The 6,834-nt window shown below is 34.9% G+C and overlaps 1 long non-coding RNA gene across 1 annotated transcript; it reads left to right on the forward strand.

Moving 5' to 3' along the window:
* Positions 1-430: 430 nt before the first annotated feature.
* LOC145654006 (uncharacterized) lies at positions 431-1,560 on the forward strand. The gene is made up of 3 exons (XR_014120238.1): positions 431-494; positions 1,205-1,348; positions 1,475-1,560. It is a non-coding gene; the product is annotated as an uncharacterized LOC145654006 (long non-coding RNA).
* Positions 1,561-6,834: the final 5,274 nt, after the last annotated feature.

Here is a 6,834-nt window from a genome sequence, read left to right on the forward strand (position 1 = left end):
CATCCTCAGCTTTTATTTCAGTGGGTGGCGTGTGATGTCATAATGCAGCCGCATCAATTAAGCGATTATGATGTAGTCAAAGAACAGATTTTTCAAATGAACAATTTCTGTGACCCATTTTTAGACTACAGATCACAGATAACGGGTACACTAAATTTATTATGGGTCAGTGCGGTAGTTACAATTGCAATCCAAGACGCAAGGAACATGTTCCTTCTGAGAAATATGAAAAGGAAAAGCACGGGATATTTGGTAAATATGGGAAAAAGAAAAACGAAAAAACACGAGCCCAGATCCCTGCCAGAATAGAGGATGACTTCTTGGATGAACTGTGTGTGTGTGTGTGTTTGTCTGAGAGAGAGAAATCTACGTAGAAGTGTTCTAAGTATCTATACAACGCTAATAAGACATTTTCTGTTACTTTTTAAACAGATACTAGACCAAAGTATTTATTGAAAAATGACTTGCCTACTGAGAGAACTGAATCAGCCATGGTAAGTAAAGTAGAACCAAGACAAATGATTTAAAGCCATACTGAGGCAAGGGACAAAAGCCACAAAAAATGGAAAAACAGCTATGGTGAACAGTGATGCTAATTTAATACTTGTACTTAAGTACACTGAAATGTCTTTGAATATAAATTACAAATGCATTTCAACAAATGTTGGAGAAATTAATTAAAAACACTAATGTCAATTTATTTAGAATATATTTAGGACACATACATTTAGCATATGCAATCTTTGTCAATTACAGGAAAAAAAAATACTGTTGGTGGGTTTTTTGTTTGTTTGTTTTACATTCTCCTTACTATAGAATTAACAGTCGACTGTTCGGTGACTTTGCATGCTGAGTTGTAACACTGATTATTAGTATAATTGTGGCTAGAATCAAAATCAACACTAGTTAAAATGACTGAATGCATTGGAATTTATTATTCCAATAGCACAATTTGAATGGGTCTACGGTACCTTAGTGTGTCAGGTCCTGTTATTTCTGTTGAACATTTGATGTTTGGGGGCACATTTTTACATCATTAGGCCTGCAGGCTATGTGATAACGGCTATGCGATAAAAATTGTATTTGTTTCCTTTCCAGTCCAATACAAACTATAAATTCCAAATGCATCAAAATGTAATTAAAGTCATATTTCAATTAAATGTATTTAAATACTGTTCAACAATATTTCTACTTATATCTACAGGTGGAACTGAAGTCTTTCAAAAAGATAGAACCTCCAGATATGAATTTCAAGATGATGCTTCCTAAAAAGACTCCTTTGAATCAGATTTACGATGACAATGACTGGGATGAGTGTACTGAGGACCTGGAAGCCATGTTTGCTAGAGTGAGAAAGTCTGCAGTGGAACAGAGCAATCCTAACACTTGTTTTCCATAAATTCTCACAATGCTATGAACTATGCATTTCAAGTAGATGTAATTAAATATTGCTTAACACTGTTTCTCTTCATAGTTGGAGGTGAAATTGAATTATTTCATAAAGATGCAGTATGATACCTGTGAACATGATATGGGCCAACTGATTGAGGAAATGGAATCCACAGTTGTTAGAGTGAGAAAGTCTGCAATGCAGCAGAGCAATCCTAACACTTGTTTTCCATAAATACTAACAATGCAATTAAATATGCATTTCAAGTAGATGTAATTAAATATTGCTCAACACGGTATTTGTGTCTGCAGGTATTAGACGCCGTACTTGCTAGGGAGGATATGGCTGCATAACCTCTGACGACAGCAATAAACAGCATTAAAAATACTCTGACATTTTTCAGTCTAATCCTTGCCTATGTTGTCTGCAACACAGTCAATTATACCATGGATAGTAATTATATGTTATTTTTTTTGTCTCAGAAACATTCTGAATGTAACATTTCCTACAGCCTTTAAGATACAATCACCATACTTGGCACCCACACTATTTTTTCCCTCGATGTCCACTTACATCTGTGTGGCTTAACAATCACAATTCATTTTTACACAACCAATTTCCAACTTCTATATATATATATCGCTCGGAATTCAACAGACACCTGTTGCTACTGCACCTTTGAGACGGATGTAGGATAAATGAGCTCCTTTATGATTGGCTGCCCTGTATTGTGCTTCATTCAAAAGGTACTCAGAGCTGAAATGCCTGAGAAAGGCAATTTAAGTGGGTGTGCTAAACCTCTATAGGCTGAATAGGCAGAGATACGTAAATAAAGTGTTCTTGTGACATTAGAAATACAAATTTCAAAAGGGGCATTTTTGGCAGCTTAACTGACATAGTTAAGAATTTTAACATTTAAAATATATATATTAAAAGGAGAATGTTACTTATTTCACTCTGACTGTAAAACAGTGCATATTTTGTTAAATGGGATTTCCATCCCATGTTTTTAAGGCTGCCTTATGTATAAATAAATATGCAAGAATGCAGAGCATGAATAGGTCAGTCTTCCATTCTGTATCACATACCTACCCTTGATAACACCGTGGTAACTGGAAAAAAAACAACCCTTTTTACTTAGTTGTCACTACTTCCAATAGACTTCACGCTAATCTCATAGAAGTCCGCCCCTTTCCGTGTCCTCCGGAAACAGCACTACCGTTGTGTTGTGACGGGATTTGTTCCTGAAGTTGTATGCGTTTTCTGAATTTGCACCGCATTTCTAAAGTGTGTTACCACTTTGATGAATATGCTTTGTGTATTTGCAGCACGATGGGTTTTCCAGGACACCGTAATTTATGCATGTTTAATTCCATCTTTTATTCACGTACTAAGCCCAACTCTATAGGCTAATATTTATAAAACCGAGATAACCATAGAAACGTCTTCATCTGTGCTTGATACTTTCACGGAAATACGGAACTGCTGCTTGTCAAGCTTGTTTCATCAGGTTTTATATCATCGTCATGACGTGTTTGAATTGATCCCAGGCATATGCAGTCCTCATCAAAATCCATGCATGTCCTAGGCTGTGAGTAAGGTATGTTCTCTCTCTGGTCACAGTTGGCAAATAAATTATGCATATAGATTGTGGGGAAAACACTAGCACGTGTTCTCCAAAGAAGTGTCTTAATATGAGCTATCTAGCTAGTTCCAATGTCAACTGTAATCATAACACTGGGTTTCTCTCTGTGCTCAGGTGTCTTATTCGCATGCCAGTAACATGTTAGCGATATTGCAGTAGTGTGAATTTTTATGTTGCCCGTGATGAAAGGTGACAGCGAATAAAAATCCAAACATTTTTTTTTGTTCAGGTCTTTTTAACGGTCATAACCGACACATATTTATCTAACAAAAAATCAGGTTCCTCTAAATGTGTGGAGGAACTGCTGTGTATATTTTTGTTTCCAGTGGCCTGAGTACCTAAAATATGTCACCATTTTAGGAAGCAGGAAAGCAGGGCTGCTTACAAACATGACATTAGTAAATTATTTTTGGGATATTTTCATTTATGATTTTCCCCTTTTTGTTGTTTGTTAGCTTTTTTACTTTCATTTTTTGTAGGGACTGTGATATATATTTTGTTATTTGAATGCATAATATAGCTTTGGGGCTCCCACAGACACTTGTGTATATACACATATTAGGGGAGATTTTTTCATTGGTTTGTATATGTTTTTGAAGGAATGCACATAGTTCTTATGTTTGAGCCACTTTAAAGATATTTTTTGACTTGTATCAGAAAGGAATGCAAGCATTTATTCATATCAACATTTTCCTTGCAGAGTCATTTCAAAGACGATGCAACAGAATAGTTTTGCTTTTCTATTCTGTACTTTGTTTATTGACAGGTAATTCCACCCTCAACTTTTTAGGGTGCCTCCCCATAATTGCTCAGCTCTTCTGTGTAATAAAAGCAGGATTGGTTTGTATATCACATTGGTGTAGGTAATTTTCACTTGTTATATAAAGAACATTCTAATGGCTTTGGGGGAGACAAGCCAAATTAGTCCTTTATAATTGTAATTATATATTACTTTGCTTCATTAGAAGTTTGTGATTATTCCTGTTATTCATCAACTTAGATACCGTGATTTACTGGGGTAGGTCAAATTAAAAGATAATTGCCTGCTTATATTAGGTAAAGAAAGTTTTTTATGTCATAGTTTTCACTTACTATGATTGGGACAATACATCTTTTACATGAGGATGGATTTTATCAAAGCTTATAGGGATCTGTATGCGATGCATAGGACGCTTATGCCTTATTTAGTTCACTAAATACAAGCAGTTCATTTTTGTTTTAAATGTTGATGTTCCACCTGCTCCATCAGACCCTCTGCTTTGACACTATGTCCACCTGGTGTACATCAGTAAGCACAGCCTATAACAAGGTATGTCTTAGCCACTTGTAATCTTCTAAGCATTAACTTTCACAACATTTTTATGACAATGTTAGTCTTTATAGTTTCCATAACTAGGTGCTTAACTGAAATCAGCTCCAGTGTTTCATGTTGATGTCTTTCATTTTTCATACATAGTCATGTATATATTTGTGACATGCTACATTTGTTACTGTTTTCACTTGAACAAGGAAAATCATACTCAAACCAGATATATAAGTGGACAGTCAGGGTGAAATAAGTAACATTCTCCTTTTAATGTTATATTTAAAAAAAATATTAAAGGTCTTAAGTATGTCAGTGTTTTTGTTAGTCTTTTGGCCAATGTTTTTTTTTTAAAAGAGATAAGGAGATACCAGAACAAAATAGAAAAGCAAATAATAGAGGAAGATGGCATGGGATGGAGGGATGGAGGGATGATAAAAGACAGGGGTAGTAACGGATAATTTATTCTATTCTCTCAGCTATTCTCTTTAACTAATTCTGAAGTCTGCATCTTTATTTTCTATTTGAATGTTAACTTTACGACTAGCTGATTGGGGTTTAGGAATGACACTAGCGTTGATTTTGATTCTAGCCACAGTTCTAGTAATAAGCAGTGTTACAACTCTACATGCAAAGTCACTGAACAGTTGACTGTTAATTCTGTAGTAAGCATAATGCAAAAAATACAACAACATATTTTGTTGTGATTGAAAAAATTACGTCCTAAATACATGCGTTGTAAATACATTGACATTAGTATTTTTAATTAATTTCTAACATTCAGAGACATTCAGAGGTATTTCTATTAAGCCCAGAGTCAGCTAGGTCTCCGCTCTCTAATTACTCAATGAACCTCAATGGTCTCCCAATCACATCTTCTCTAACAGTTAAAGATCTTGGAGTTATGGATCCCAGTCTCTCGTTCGAAGCTCACGTAAATAAATAATGTTTCTAGGACCCCCTTTCTCCACCTTAGAAACATTTCAAAGATTAGGAACATGCTCTCCACACATAATGCAGAAAAGGTAGTCCATGCATTTATTACTTCAATATTGGACTACTGTAATCCCTTACTATCTAGCTGTGCTATTAAGTGCCTAAAGTGCCTAGCGAATTCAAAATGCAGCAGCCATAGTTCTTAATAGAGCTAGAAAATTTGATCACATCAATCATATCTTAGCTACTTTACTTTGGCTCCCAGTAAAATTTTGTATTGATTATAAACTACTTTTAATAATTCCAAATGTGCATTAGACTTTACAGTAACCTAAGACAACCCTTTTGCATGAAGGGAACTGGTAACTATGCTCACCCTCCATAATGTGCAAAAGATATTTAAAGTGTAGGACAGTCGAAGCATTATGTGTGCGTGTGCGTGATGTTATTAACGTGACAGTAAAAGCTTACCATTTTTAAATGGGGGCTGATCGACTTTCCACTTATGCAAGACTTATGTCAAGAGTACATGTCAAAAATTAGAGACGAAATGAGGTGCTAAATGCCGCAATTAGGCATACAGCAGTCAAAGGCAATTTGGAAACACACTTAGAAAACAAAGATCATGATCTTTGATCATGATCAAACTTTCAAAAAGCTTATCAACGTGACGAGAATGTGAGGTTTAGTTTCATCTATAGTGTTACAGTATCAATGTGAAATATGGATATCGAGGTCAGCATCACGTAAGAATGTATATGTGTGAAACATCTTCGTCGCCATAAATGTTGTTTTGTTACATAATTAAGCAGTCCATCCAGTTTCATTTACTTGATTTATTAGCAACCTGTGTCCACTGTCTAACTCAAGTATTTTTATTTTTATTTCCTCCATGTTGTTTATAATAGGCCTACAGTAAGAAATCCTTTTAACTGATTAATAATTAAAAAATATCTTTCTTGACTATAAGAATATAGCTTAACCACTAGAAAGATTAAACATCCAGTGAGTGTGTATCCTGGCATGTTAATGTAAAAGGCAGCTCCTACTGGATTTGGGGAAAGATTAGTAAAAGATTTCAAGTATCTGCAAAGCAGAAAACTGCCTATTCAACAGGCATAAATGATGTGCTACCGCAGTAGTTGTGTTATTTGCATAGCCTAATTAATATCATTAGATCAAGTTCTATATTACCTATATTGTTATATTACAATTTTGCTTTTGCTTTTTTGCTTCACAATTGTTACACACAATTGCTGCACCTGATACAAGGATAGGAATTTCAATTTATTCATACTGGATATAAGAATCATTAATGGCTGCTGAGTGAAGCACTTTCATTGAAAATTCATCCACCAATTTTTTTTTTTTTTTTTTTTTAACCAGACACAGGGCACATCAACCAGGAATACATTCCAGCTCTGTTTTAGAACACTGGCTGTGATTCATTACATTTTGGCAATTGTGAAAACAAACTGGATGATACTTCTAAAAGTAATTGTGTTTGCAGTTTATTTGCACAGTTACATGAACAACACGTAGTAATCGGATCTAGAAAGT

The sequence above is a fragment of the Electrophorus electricus genome, unplaced genomic scaffold, assembly GCF_041902795.1.
Source record: "Electrophorus electricus isolate QZ-2024a unplaced genomic scaffold, ASM4190279v1 Scaffold107, whole genome shotgun sequence".
Classification (NCBI taxonomy): Eukaryota; Metazoa; Chordata; class Actinopteri; order Gymnotiformes; family Gymnotidae; genus Electrophorus; species Electrophorus electricus.